Here is a 13,931-nt window from a genome sequence, read left to right as displayed (position 1 = left end):
CCCTAGGGGGCGCCTGGCTGCCACACCCAGCTGACATAGAACCTTTGTCACAATGCCCACTGCCGCGGCGAGGATGCGGTGGCTCTGCAGGTGACAGGGACACTGCAGGACTTGGTGTCAGCTCAGCAATTTCTCACTTCCCCTAAGAAGCGGAATTCTGCAAATTGCTGCCTTTGCTCTTGAAAGGATGTCATCAGGTGGGTGTTTTGGTGTCATACACTGAAAACAGAGCAGAAACTGTGAAATATTCCCATGATATGCATGGTCCCTGCCCCAAAGCACCATGACTCAGCCTAAGGAGATCTGCAGCTTATTTTTTTGTACTGCCAGCAGATTGTGGAAGTACAGTATAAAAACCATCCTTATGGAGAGATCTTGGTATTTTAGGCTTAGTCTAAGAGTCTCAAGTAGCTGGGGTTTTTGCTTGGGCCTAATCCATATGGTCTTATGGCTTTCCTCCTAGTCTGAAGACGAATGTGCTAGAAACTATAAAGCAAATACATGTCCTGCAGCCTAGCCTTGCCTTGCCTGTCCTTGCCTGTCCCAGCCTTGCCTTCTTTCCTTCTCATCCTGTTCTCTGTCCCATCCTCTCTCACTAAGCCCTCGTCTGGCTGCATGTCTCTTCTTTCCTTTTCTCTCACTCTCCTGCTTCCTGCCTCTTTTCTTGCAATTCCTCCATCTCACTCCTGCAGCCCAACACTACTTTTTATTCTTCCTTCCCTTTCTCCTGCTCCCTTCGATTTCTCCCTCTGTCCCATATCTTTCTTCCCGACTTGTCTCTTGCAGACTTTGGGCCAAACTGGCCCCAAGTCTGGGCATGGTTTGACAAGTTTTCAGAGGCCTGGCTGGTGGCAGCAGGGCCAGCAGGCAGTGACAGGCCCGGGGCTGACAGGCTCCCCATCCCCTAGGGGGCGCCTGGCTGCCACACCCAGCTGACATAGAACCTTTGTCACAATGCCCGCTACCGTGGTGAGGATGCTGTGGCTCTGCAGGTGGCAGGAACACTGCAGGACTTGGTGTCAGCTCAGCACTTTCTCACTTCCCCTAAGAAGCGGAATTCTGCAAATTGCTGCCTTTGCTCTTGAAAGGATGTCATCAGGTGGGTGTTTTGGTGTCATACACTGAAAACAGAGCAGAAACTGTGAAATATTCCCATGATATGCATGGTCCCTGCCCCAAAGCACCATGACTCAGCCTAAGGAGATCTGCAGCTTATTTTTTTGTACTGCCAGCAGATTGTGGAAGTACAGTATAAAAACCATCCTTATGGAGAGATCTTGGTATTTTAGGCTTAGTCTAAGTGTCTCAAGTAGCTGGGGTTTTTGCTTGGGCCTAATCCATATGGTTTTATGGCTTTCCTCCTCGCCTGAAGACGAATGTGCTAGAAACTATAAAGCAAAAACATGTCCTGCAGCCTAGCCTTGCCTTGCCTGTCCTTGCCTGTCCTAGCCTTGCCTTATGTCCTTCTCATCCTGTTCTCTGTCCCATCCTCTCTCACTAAGCCCTCGTCTGGCTGCATGTCTCTTCTTTCCTTTTCTCTCACTCTCCTGCTTCCTGCCTCTTTTCTTGCAATTCCTCCATCTCACTCCTGCAGCCCAACACTACTTTTTATTCTTCCTTCCCTTTCTCCTGCTCCCTTCGCTTTCTCCCTCTGTCCCATATCTTTCTTCCCGACTTGTCTCTTGCAGACTTTGGGCCAAACTGGCCCCAAGTCTGGGCATGGTTTGACAAGTTTTCAGAGGCCTGGCTGGTGGCAGCAGGGACACCAGGCAGTGACAGGCCCGGGGCTGACAGGCTCCCCATCCCCTAGGGGGCGCCTGGCTGCCACACCCAGCTGACATAGAACCTTTGTCACAATGCCCACTGCCGCGGCGAGGATGCGGTGGCTCTGCAGGTGACAGGGACACTGCAGGACTTGGTGTCAGCTCAGCAATTTCTCACTTCCCCTAAGAAGCGGAATTCTGCAAATTGCTGCCTTTGCTCTTGAAAGGATGTCATCAGGTGGGTGTTTTGGTGTCATACACTGAAAACAGAGCAGAAACTGTGAAATATTCCCATGATATGCATGGTCCCTGCCCCAAAGCACCATGACTCAGCCTAAGGAGATCTGCAGCTTATTTTTTTGTACTGCCAGCAGATTGTGGAAGTACAGTATAAAAACCATCCTTATGGAGAGATCTTGGTATTTTAGGCTTAGTCTAAGAGTCTCAAGTAGCTGGGGTTTTTGCTTGGGCCTAATCCATAGGGTCTTATGGCTTTCCTCCTAGTCTGAAGACGAATGTGCTAGAAACTATAAAGCAAAAACATGTCCTGCAGCCTAGCCTTGCCTTGCCTGTCCTTGCCTGTCCCAGCCTTGCCTTCTTTCCTTCTCATCCTGTTCTCTGTCCCATCCTCTCTCACTAAGCCCTCGTCTGGCTGCATGTCTCTTCTTTCCTTTTCTCTCACTCTCCTGCTTCCTGCCTCTTTTCTTGCAATTCCTCCATCTCACTCCTGCAGCCCAACACTACTTTTTATTCTTCCTTCCCTTTCTCCTGCTCCCTTCGATTTCTCCCTCTGTCCCATATCTTTCTTCCCGACTTGTCTCTTGCAGACTTTGGGCCAAACTGGCCCCAAGTCTGGGCATGGTTTGACAAGTTTTCAGAGGCCTGGCTGGTGGCAGCAGGGCCAGCAGGCAGTGACAGGCCCGGGGCTGACAGGCTCCCCATCCCCTAGGGGGCACCTGGCTGCCACACCCAGCTGACATAGAACCTTTGTCACAATGCCCACTGCCGCGGCGAGGATGCGGTGGCTCTGCAGGTGACAGGGACACTGCAGGACTTGGTGTCAGCTCAGCAATTTCTCACTTCCCCTAAGAAGCGGAATTCTGCAAATTGCTGCCTTTGCTCTTGAAAGGATGTCATCAGGTGGGTGTTTTGGTGTCATACACTGAAAACAGAGCAGAAACTGTGAAATATTCCCATGATATGCATGGTCCCTGCCCCAAAGCACCATGACTCAGCCTAAGGAGATCTGCAGCTTATTTTTTTGTACTGCCAGCAGATTGTGGAAGTACAGTATAAAAACCATCCTTATGGAGAGATCTTGGTATTTTAGGCTTAGTCTAAGAGTCTCAAGTAGCTGGGGTTTTTGCTTGGGCCTAATCCATATGGTCTTATGGCTTTCCTCCTAGTCTGAAGACGAATGTGCTAGAAACTATAAAGCAAATACATGTCCTGCAGCCTAGCCTTGCCTTGCCTGTCCTTGCCTGTCCCAGCCTTGCCTTCTTTCCTTCTCATCCTGTTCTCTGTCCCATCCTCTCTCACTAAGCCCTCGTCTGGCTGCATGTCTCTTCTTTCCTTTTCTCTCACTCTCCTGCTTCCTGCCTCTTTTCTTGCAATTCCTCCATCTCACTCCTGCAGCCCAACACTACTTTTTATTCTTCCTTCCCTTTCTCCTGCTCCCTTCGATTTCTCCCTCTGTCCCATATCTTTCTTCCCGACTTGTCTCTTGCAGACTTTGGGCCAAACTGGCCCCAAGTCTGGGCATGGTTTGACAAGTTTTCAGAGGCCTGGCTGGTGGCAGCAGGGACACCAGGCAGTGACAGGCCCGGGGCTGACAGGCTCCCCATCCCCTAGGGGGCGCCTGGCTGCCACACCCAGCTGACATAGAACCTTTGTCACAATGCCCGCTACCGTGGTGAGGATGCTGTGGCTCTGCAGGTGGCAGGAACACTGCAGGACTTGGTGTCAGCTCAGCACTTTCTCACTTCCCCTAAGAAGCGGAATTCTGCAAATTGCTGCCTTTGCTCTTGAAAGGATGTCATCAGGTGGGTGTTTTGGTGTCATACACTGAAAACAGAGCAGAAACTGTGAAATATTCCCATGATATGCATGGTCCCTGCCCCAAAGCACCATGACTCAGCCTAAGGAGATCTGCAGCTTATTTTTTTGTACTGCCAGCAGATTGTGGAAGTACAGTATAAAAACCATCCTTATGGAGAGATCTTGGTATTTTAGGCTTAGTCTAAGTGTCTCAAGTAGCTGGGGTTTTTGCTTGGGCCTAATCCATATGGTCTTATGGCTTTCCTCCTAGTCTGAAGACGAATGTGCTAGAAACTATAAAGCAAAAACATGTCCTGCAGCCTAGCCTTGCCTTGCCTGTCCTTGCCTGTCCCAGCCTTGCCTTCTTTCCTTCTCATCCTGTTCTCTGTCCCATCCTCTCTCACTAAGCCCTCGTCTGGCTGCATGTCTCTTCTTTCCTTTTCTCTCACTCTCCTGCTTCCTGCCTCTTTTCTTGCAATTCCTCCATCTCACTCCTGCAGCCCAACACTACTTTTTATTCTTCCTTCCCTTTCTCCTGCTCCCTTCGATTTCTCCCTCTGTCCCATATCTTTCTTCCCGACTTGTCTCTTGCAGACTTTGGGCCAAACTGGCCCCAAGTCTGGGCATGGTTTGACAAGTTTTCAGAGGCCTGGCTGGTGGCAGCAGGGCCAGCAGGCAGTGACAGGCCCGGGGCTGACAGGCTCCCCATCCCCTAGGGGGCACCTGGCTGCCACACCCAGCTGACATAGAACCTTTGTCACAATGCCCACTGCCGCGGCGAGGATGCGGTGGCTCTGCAGGTGACAGGGACACTGCAGGACTTGGTGTCAGCTCAGCAATTTCTCACTTCCCCTAAGAAGCGGAATTCTGCAAATTGCTGCCTTTGCTCTTGAAAGGATGTCATCAGGTGGGTGTTTTGGTGTCATACACTGAAAACAGAGCAGAAACTGTGAAATATTCCCATGATATGCATGGTCCCTGCCCCAAAGCACCATGACTCAGCCTAAGGAGATCTGCAGCTTATTTTTTTGTACTGCCAGCAGATTGTGGAAGTACAGTATAAAAACCATCCTTATGGAGAGATCTTGGTATTTTAGGCTTAGTCTAAGAGTCTCAAGTAGCTGGGGTTTTTGCTTGGGCCTAATCCATATGGTCTTATGGCTTTCCTCCTAGTCTGAAGACGAATGTGCTAGAAACTATAAAGCAAATACATGTCCTGCAGCCTAGCCTTGCCTTGCCTGTCCTTGCCTGTCCCAGCCTTGCCTTCTTTCCTTCTCATCCTGTTCTCTGTCCCATCCTCTCTCACTAAGCCCTCGTCTGGCTGCATGTCTCTTCTTTCCTTTTCTCTCACTCTCCTGCTTCCTGCCTCTTTTCTTGCAATTCCTCCATCTCACTCCTGCAGCCCAACACTACTTTTTATTCTTCCTTCCCTTTCTCCTGCTCCCTTCGATTTCTCCCTCTGTCCCATATCTTTCTTCCCGACTTGTCTCTTGCAGACTTTGGGCCAAACTGGCCCCAAGTCTGGGCATGGTTTGACAAGTTTTCAGAGGCCTGGCTGGTGGCAGCAGGGCCAGCAGGCAGTGACAGGCCCGGGGCTGACAGGCTCCCCATCCCCTAGGGGGCGCCTGGCTGCCACACCCAGCTGACATAGAACCTTTGTCACAATGCCCGCTACCGTGGTGAGGATGCTGTGGCTCTGCAGGTGGCAGGAACACTGCAGGACTTGGTGTCAGCTCAGCACTTTCTCACTTCCCCTAAGAAGCGGAATTCTGCAAATTGCTGCCTTTGCTCTTGAAAGGATGTCATCAGGTGGGTGTTTTGGTGTCATACACTGAAAACAGAGCAGAAACTGTGAAATATTCCCATGATATGCATGGTCCCTGCCCCAAAGCACCATGACTCAGCCTAAGGAGATCTGCAGCTTATTTTTTTGTACTGCCAGCAGATTGTGGAAGTACAGTATAAAAACCATCCTTATGGAGAGATCTTGGTATTTTAGGCTTAGTCTAAGTGTCTCAAGTAGCTGGGGTTTTTGCTTGGGCCTAATCCATATGGTTTTATGGCTTTCCTCCTCGCCTGAAGACGAATGTGCTAGAAACTATAAAGCAAAAACATGTCCTGCAGCCTAGCCTTGCCTTGCCTGTCCTTGCCTGTCCTAGCCTTGCCTTATGTCCTTCTCATCCTGTTCTCTGTCCCATCCTCTCTCACTAAGCCCTCGTCTGGCTGCATGTCTCTTCTTTCCTTTTCTCTCACTCTCCTGCTTCCTGCCTCTTTTCTTGCAATTCCTCCATCTCACTCCTGCAGCCCAACACTACTTTTTATTCTTCCTTCCCTTTCTCCTGCTCCCTTCGCTTTCTCCCTCTGTCCCATATCTTTCTTCCCGACTTGTCTCTTGCAGACTTTGGGCCAAACTGGCCCCAAGTCTGGGCATGGTTTGACAAGTTTTCAGAGGCCTGGCTGGTGGCAGCAGGGACACCAGGCAGTGACAGGCCCGGGGCTGACAGGCTCCCCATCCCCTAGGGGGCGCCTGGCTGCCACACCCAGCTGACATAGAACCTTTGTCACAATGCCCACTGCCGCGGCGAGGATGCGGTGGCTCTGCAGGTGACAGGGACACTGCAGGACTTGGTGTCAGCTCAGCAATTTCTCACTTCCCCTAAGAAGCGGAATTCTGCAAATTGCTGCCTTTGCTCTTGAAAGGATGTCATCAGGTGGGTGTTTTGGTGTCATACACTGAAAACAGAGCAGAAACTGTGAAATATTCCCATGATATGCATGGTCCCTGCCCCAAAGCACCATGACTCAGCCTAAGGAGATCTGCAGCTTATTTTTTTGTACTGCCAGCAGATTGTGGAAGTACAGTATAAAAACCATCCTTATGGAGAGATCTTGGTATTTTAGGCTTAGTCTAAGAGTCTCAAGTAGCTGGGGTTTTTGCTTGGGCCTAATCCATATGGTCTTATGGCTTTCCTCCTAGTCTGAAGACGAATGTGCTAGAAACTATAAAGCAAAAACATGTCCTGCAGCCTAGCCTTGCCTTGCCTGTCCTTGCCTGTCCCAGCCTTGCCTTCTTTCCTTCTCATCCTGTTCTCTGTCCCATCCTCTCTCACTAAGCCCTCGTCTGGCTGCATGTCTCTTCTTTCCTTTTCTCTCACTCTCCTGCTTCCTGCCTCTTTTCTTGCAATTCCTCCATCTCACTCCTGCAGCCCAACACTACTTTTTATTCTTCCTTCCCTTTCTCCTGCTCCCTTCGATTTCTCCCTCTGTCCCATATCTTTCTTCCCGACTTGTCTCTTGCAGACTTTGGGCCAAACTGGCCCCAAGTCTGGGCATGGTTTGACAAGTTTTCAGAGGCCTGGCTGGTGGCAGCAGGGCCAGCAGGCAGTGACAGGCCCGGGGCTGACAGGCTCCCCATCCCCTAGGGGGCGCCTGGCTGCCACACCCAGCTGACATAGAACCTTTGTCACAATGCCCGCTACCGTGGTGAGGATGCTGTGGCTCTGCAGGTGGCAGGAACACTGCAGGACTTGGTGTCAGCTCAGCACTTTCTCACTTCCCCTAAGAAGCGGAATTCTGCAAATTGCTGCCTTTGCTCTTGAAAGGATGTCATCAGGTGGGTGTTTTGGTGCACTGAAAACAGAGCAGAAACTGTGAAATATTCCCATGATATGCATGGTCCCTGCCCCAAAGCACCATGACTCAGCCTAAGGAGATCTGCAGCTTATTTTTTTGTACTGCCAGCAGATTGTGGAAGTACAGTATAAAAACCATCCTTATGGAGAGATCTTGGTATTTTAGGCTTAGTCTAAGTGTCTCAAGTAGCTGGGGTTTTTGCTTGGGCCTAATCCATATGGTCTTATGGCTTTCCTCCTCGTCTGAAGACGAATGTGCTAGAAACTATAAAGCAAAAACATGTCCTGCAGCCTAGCCTTGCCTTGCCTGTCCTTGCCTGTCCTAGCCTTGCCTTATGTCCTTCTCATCCTGTTCTCTATCCCATCCTCTCTCACTAACCCCTCGTCTGGCTGCATGTCTCTTCTTTCCTTTTCTCTCACTCTCCTGCTTCCTGCCTCTTTTCTTGCAATTCCTCCATCTCACTCTTGCAGCCCAACACTACTTTTTATTCTTCCTTCCCTTTCTCCTGCTCCCTTCGCTTTCTCCCTCTGTCCCATATCTTTCTTCCCGACTTGTCTCTTGCAGACTTTGGGCCAAACTGGACACACCGCAATGATATTATGGGCTTGTTGTATAGTGAGGTCAAATTGACGCTTAAGGCCTGCAGCATTTTGATGAAAAAAGGAGTGGCTGAGTTTAGCTTGCGCTAATCGATCTGGTAACACCTGCACCGGTAGCGTAAGCAAATCCGCTTGTCGGTTCCCTTCTGCAATAAAACCAGGTAGAGAAGTGTGAGATCGAACATGCATAATAAAATAAGGGTGAAGACGGGAATTTAACAGAAAGATGAGTTCTTGTAACAAATTAAACAGTGCCGTATGAGAAACATCTCGTAGCACAGAAGCTTCTGCTCGGCTAACAATTCCTGCAACATAAGCAGAATCAGTGATTATATTGAGAGGGGCAGACCATTTTCGAAATACTCGAACAACTGCAGACAATTCTACTATTTGAGGAGAACCCTGTACAGTCTCTACATCTGAGTTCCACTGTTCTTGATGATCATCCCACCAAAGGATAACAGACTTGTGAGATTTGCCAGACCCATCTGTGAATACAGTGAGGGCTTGTAAAGGCTGGTCACTCCGCTTTGGAATAGGTAAAAGGTGGAAATCAATGCTTAACAATTTGTGAGAAGGCGGATGAGAAGTGAGTTGGCCTGCATAGCCAGTCAGAGCTATACCTAGTGCATCTGATTGTTGTTGTAACCATTGCAAGTAAACACTTGTTACCGGCATACATATAAGGATAAAGTCCGTGCCCGCCAGGGTAAGTAATCGCTGTCTGGCCCTGATGATTAAAGATGCAAACATCTCATGTTGGGTAGAAATCGTCTTTGTGGCTTGGTTAGGTAAAAAAATCCATTCAATGATCAGTAAAGGGTCCGTTTTCTGGCAATCCCATTGGAAAATAAGTGCATGAGGCTGTCAAGCAGGGTTAAGGATGATTAATTGAAAAGGCAATTCTGGTTCCCATCGATGCGCTTGTCTGGAGGTAATCGCTGCCGCAGCTTTATGCAAGGAAGTTATGGCTTCAGGACTGAGAGTTCGCGGAGCGTTTAAGTCCGAGCTTCCTTTAAGCATTTTGAATAAGGGACGAAGATCCGCATTAGTGATTCCTAACAATGGTCTGACCCAATTGATTGTTCCCAGCAGTTTTTGCACGTCATGTAAATTCTTTACATTCGCCTGTATTTGTAAAGGTTGCGGAGCAATAGTCTGAGCCCTTATACGCCATCCTAAGTATTTCCAAGGTGGTATTTTTTGAATTTTTTCTGGTGCAATACAGAGGTCTGCTGATTTTACAGCAGCCACGACAAGGGCTACAGCTTCCTCCATGACTTCATGGTGCTGTGCTGCCACTAGAATGTCATCCATATAATGATATAACAATGCAGCAGGTACTACAGTTCTGACAGGACTAAGTATTTTTGCTACATACCATTGGCATATTGTAGGGCTATTTTTCATTCCCTGCGGTAGCACAATCCACTGGTATCTTTGCAAAGGAGCTTGCATGTTGACGCTTGGTACAGAAAAGGCAAATTTAGGGGCATCGTCTGGATGCAATGGAATGTTGAAAAAACAATCTTTGAGGTCTATGATGGTTAAATGCCAATCTCGAGGGATCATGGTGGGTGACGGAAGCCCAGGTTGCAGGGCCCCCATGTCTTCCATAGCGTCATTAATTTTTCTGAGGTCATGGAGCAAGCGCCACTTGCCAGTCAGTTTTTTAATAACAAAAATAGGCGAGTTCCAAGGACTCGTAGAGGGTACAATATGTCCCATAGATAGTTGTTCATTAACTATTTCTTGGAGGGCGTGAAGTTTTTCCAGCGGCAGGGACCATTGATCAATCCAAATAGGAGTATCTGTTTTCCAAGTTAACTTTAGGGTTTCACGCCCCTCAATGGCCCCACCTAAAAATGTGTCTGGATAGACATCCCCCACTGAGATAACACATCACGCCCCCACAAGACCATAGGTACTGGTAAGATAAACGGTTTGACTGAGGCAACTTGTCCTTCTGAATTTTGAACTTGTATTATTTCTGCGCTTTGGCGGCTAGCTCCACACCCCCCAATTCCTGCTAATGTCTGAGAGATATCAGCTAAAGGCCACCTAGAAGGCCACTTTGCTTGAGAAATAACGGTAACATCTGCACCTGTATCAATAATTCCACTTAACACGACTTGCTGACCTCTGCAAATGAGGGTGCATTGACATATAGGACGTTTTTGTGAGATGGCTTGAACCCATAAAATTAGCGGTTCTCCCGTAGATCCAAAGCTTCCCTGTCTCTGCGGGAGCATTTGGTCAGGGATTGAGACATAGTCCTCCTTAGGGATCAGTATCAATTGAGCGATACGACTTCCCTCTGGTACTGTACAAGGAGGAAACGGGGTCCAGGCCATAATTTTGATTTCTGAATTACTGTCAGGATCAATTACTCCGGGCAATACAAAAAGCCCTGACAGAGTGGTGGACGATCTTCCTAATAATAAAGCTTGCGTTCGGGGGGGCAAAGGACCTGCAATTTTGGTAGGCAGTAAGTGAACAGAGGAATCAAGTAGCGTTACTGTGTGGGCGGTTGCCAGGTCCAGGCCGGCGCTCCCTGCTGTTGCTGGGCGGAGACTGGAAACACTCCTGTTTCCCCCCCCGGCGTTTGTGGGGGCGCCGGTCGCGGAACTTGTGTCTGTGCGCGCCGCGGTCCCGCGCTCTGCGATCGGTTTCCCTGTATGGGGCGCCCTTGAGAGTCGTATTTAGATCGACACTGGTTAGCATAGTGGCGCCCTTTTTGGCACTTAGGACAAACTCCAGGTATTTGGGGTCGTTTCTCAGCATTGGCACTAAAGCAATCTTTTTTAAGGTGTCCCGGTTTTCCACACCCATAGCAGTTTCGCTGTGGGTCGGCGCCCATCGGGCTGTGCATGGCCGCAAAAGCAGCAGCCATGGCCTCATATTTATGATCCATAGTGCCAATTCTATTACAGGCTTCCACCATTTCAATTAAGGTAGGGTTTTGATTTGGGAGAGACTTCAAGAGCTTTTTACAATCGGCGTTAGCGTTTTCCACAGCCAGTTTAAGGAGTAAAATCTCCCGAGCCTGTACGTTATCAACTTGCCGCTCTAAGGCTTGTTTTAATCTATCCATAAACTGCATATACAGCTCACGGGGTTCCTGAGTGATACTAGTGAATGCTTTTTGGGGTCTGCCAGAGTCAGGAACTCTCAACAAGGCCCTTTTCGCTTCTTCTCTGCCTGCTTCCAAAGCCTCCCGAGGAATGTCCCTAGCTTGGGCCGCGGGATCCGAAAACTGCCCTGTTCCTGTGAGGTGCTCTATAGTCAATGCAGCTAAGGCGGCATTAGCATGTCCTGCATAACCCAGCAAAACTGTCTGCAATCCCGTTCTCCATTGAGACTCCCACATTGTATATTGTGTTGGGGTTAATAACAATCGCGCGAGAGATTTTAAATCATGTGGGGTCATGACATATGTATCGAATACAGAAGATAAAAGGCTTGCAAAATAAGGGGAAGACAACCCATGCTCGGTAACTGTACGGCGCAACTCCTTAATTACCGAAAAAGAAAGAGCTTCCCACTGAGCTTGAGCCCTCCCCCGTCCTTGGTATATAACGGGGGCTACTATAGTTCTGGCTATTTCCAACTCCCCCTCGTTTATCGCTTGGCGCTTAATCTTTCCCCAAACCTCATGAGGATCAGGGGGAAAAAGATCAGGTTCCTTTTCAGGGTCAATCGGACCCAGGTCAAAGGGATCACCCTCCGGGGGATATCCAGCAGCACAAGCTAAAGGTGGCGCAGAGGGTTCCGCCCCACCAGCGATTTTAGAAGGGCAGGAGGGAGGTGACTGAGCTCCCTCCTCGGAGCCTCGCTGATTTTGCTCTTGTGCCTTTATGGTTTCAAAGATTTTTCTCCAACTGGGGAGCATATACTGCGCTTCCTCATCTCCTGATGCGGTAGCTGCGTCCCATAACTTTACCCCCACATCGTCCCAAAGTTCACGCGTAAAAATAGAAGAAGCAGTCACCGCGGGGATCTTAACCTGCACCCATTTAAGGATTAACTTAAGATCTTGTTCCGAAAGAGTCTTTTTCCCATGCTTCTTAAGTAGAGCTTTCATAAGCTCATAAACGTCTCTCTCAGGGGAAGACTCCTGATTCCCCATTTTGCTAGTTTCCCGCAGCTCACCTCTCGTTCCAGACGGAGGGATTGTTTGGCCGGCCGGCTTATCCTGCTTCCTTTCAGCAGCTCATTCCACGTTCTGCGGGACTCGCGACATGCCACCAGGTAGGCGGTTTTTCAATCCTCGGCGGTTTCGTCGCTGACGATCACGTCGGGGTCACCAATTTGCCGCGACTGAGAGACGGGGACGCAACTTGATGCAAGCAAGGTGTCCGCTTTATTGTATGGCAAACATACATTTATATAGTCTAAGGCACACATGTTTCATGCTGATTGGCTAATCACTTTAACAGACATTAAGCTAGCTAAGGCGGGAATCTTAGTCAGGCAGTGTTCGCATGGTAACAAGATCGTTATCTCGTAGTCACAAGCTGTCCCCCGCTCGAGGGCGCAGGCACCCCCACCGACCACAAGCTCCCAGCCTCCAAGTCGCCTCACAACTACCGCAACACTTAACTTTATTCACACAACAAACTAGCCTATTAACTCCAAATACAGAAAACTAACTCATCAACTCTAAATTCAGACAACCCACATGCGGTGGCTCTGCAGGTGGCAGGAACACTGCAGGACTTGGTGTCAGCTCAGCAATTTCTCACTTCCCCTAAGAAGCGGAATTCTGCAAATTGCTGCCTTTGCTCTTGAAAGGATGTCATCAGGTGGGTGTTTTGGTGTCATACACTGAAAACAGAGCAGAAACTGTGAAATATTCCCATGATATGCATGGTCCCTGCCCCAAAGCACCATGACTCAGCCTAAGGAGATCTGCAGCTTATTTTTTTGTACTGCCAGCAGATTGTGGAAGTACAGTATAAAAACCATCCTTATGGAGAGATCTTGGTATTTTAGGCTTAGTCTAAGAGTCTCAAGTAGCTGGGGTTTTTGCTTGGGCCTAATCCATATGGTCTTATGGCTTTCCTCCTAGTCTGAAGACGAATGTGCTAGAAACTATAAAGCAAATACATGTCCTGCAGCCTAGCCTTGCCTTGCCTGTCCTTGCCTGTCCCAGCCTTGCCTTCTTTCCTTCTCATCCTGTTCTCTGTCCCATCCTCTCTCACTAAGCCCTCGTCTGGCTGCATGTCTCTTCTTTCCTTTTCTCTCACTCTCCTGCTTCCTGCCTCTTTTCTTGCAATTCCTCCATCTCACTCCTGCAGCCCAACACTACTTTTTATTCTTCCTTCCCTTTCTCCTGCTCCCTTCGATTTCTCCCTCTGTCCCATATCTTTCTTCCCGACTTGTCTCTTGCAGACTTTGGGCCAAACTGGCCCCAAGTCTGGGCATGGTTTGACAAGTTTTCAGAGGCCTGGCTGGTGGCAGCAGGGCCAGCAGGCAGTGACAGGCCCGGGGCTGACAGGCTCCCCATCCCCTAGGGGGCGCCTGGCTGCCACACCCAGCTGACATAGAACCTTTGTCACAATGCCCGCTACCGTGGTGAGGATGCTGTGGCTCTGCAGGTGGCAGGAACACTGCAGGACTTGGTGTCAGCTCAGCACTTTCTCACTTCCCCTAAGAAGCGGAATTCTGCAAATTGCTGCCTTTGCTCTTGAAAGGATGTCATCAGGTGGGTGTTTTGGTGTCATACACTGAAAACAGAGCAGAAACTGTGAAATATTCCCATGATATGCATGGTCCCTGCCCCAAAGCACCATGACTCAGCCTAAGGAGATCTGCAGCTTATTTTTTTGTACTGCCAGCAGATTGTGGAAGTATAGTATAAAAACCATCCTTATGGAGAGATCTTGGTATTTTAGGC

The 13,931-nt window shown here is 49.2% G+C and overlaps 1 long non-coding RNA gene across 1 annotated transcript in view; it reads right to left on the bottom strand.

Moving 5' to 3' along the window:
• Nucleotides 1-12,710, bottom strand: part of LOC135577830 (uncharacterized) — a 128,623-nt gene extending 115,913 nt beyond the window's left edge. The window contains exon 1 of the long non-coding RNA XR_010469357.1: nt 12,185-12,710. This is a non-coding gene — a long non-coding RNA (uncharacterized LOC135577830). The remainder of the gene's footprint in view (nt 1-12,184) is intronic.
• Between the last annotated feature and the right edge of the window lie 1,221 nt (nt 12,711-13,931).

Source organism: Columba livia, unplaced genomic scaffold, assembly GCF_036013475.1.
Source record: "Columba livia isolate bColLiv1 breed racing homer unplaced genomic scaffold, bColLiv1.pat.W.v2 Scaffold_146, whole genome shotgun sequence".
Classification (NCBI taxonomy): Eukaryota; Metazoa; Chordata; class Aves; order Columbiformes; family Columbidae; genus Columba; species Columba livia.
Note: the sequence above shows the minus strand (reverse complement) of the source record. Positions and strands in the feature narration are given on the sequence as shown.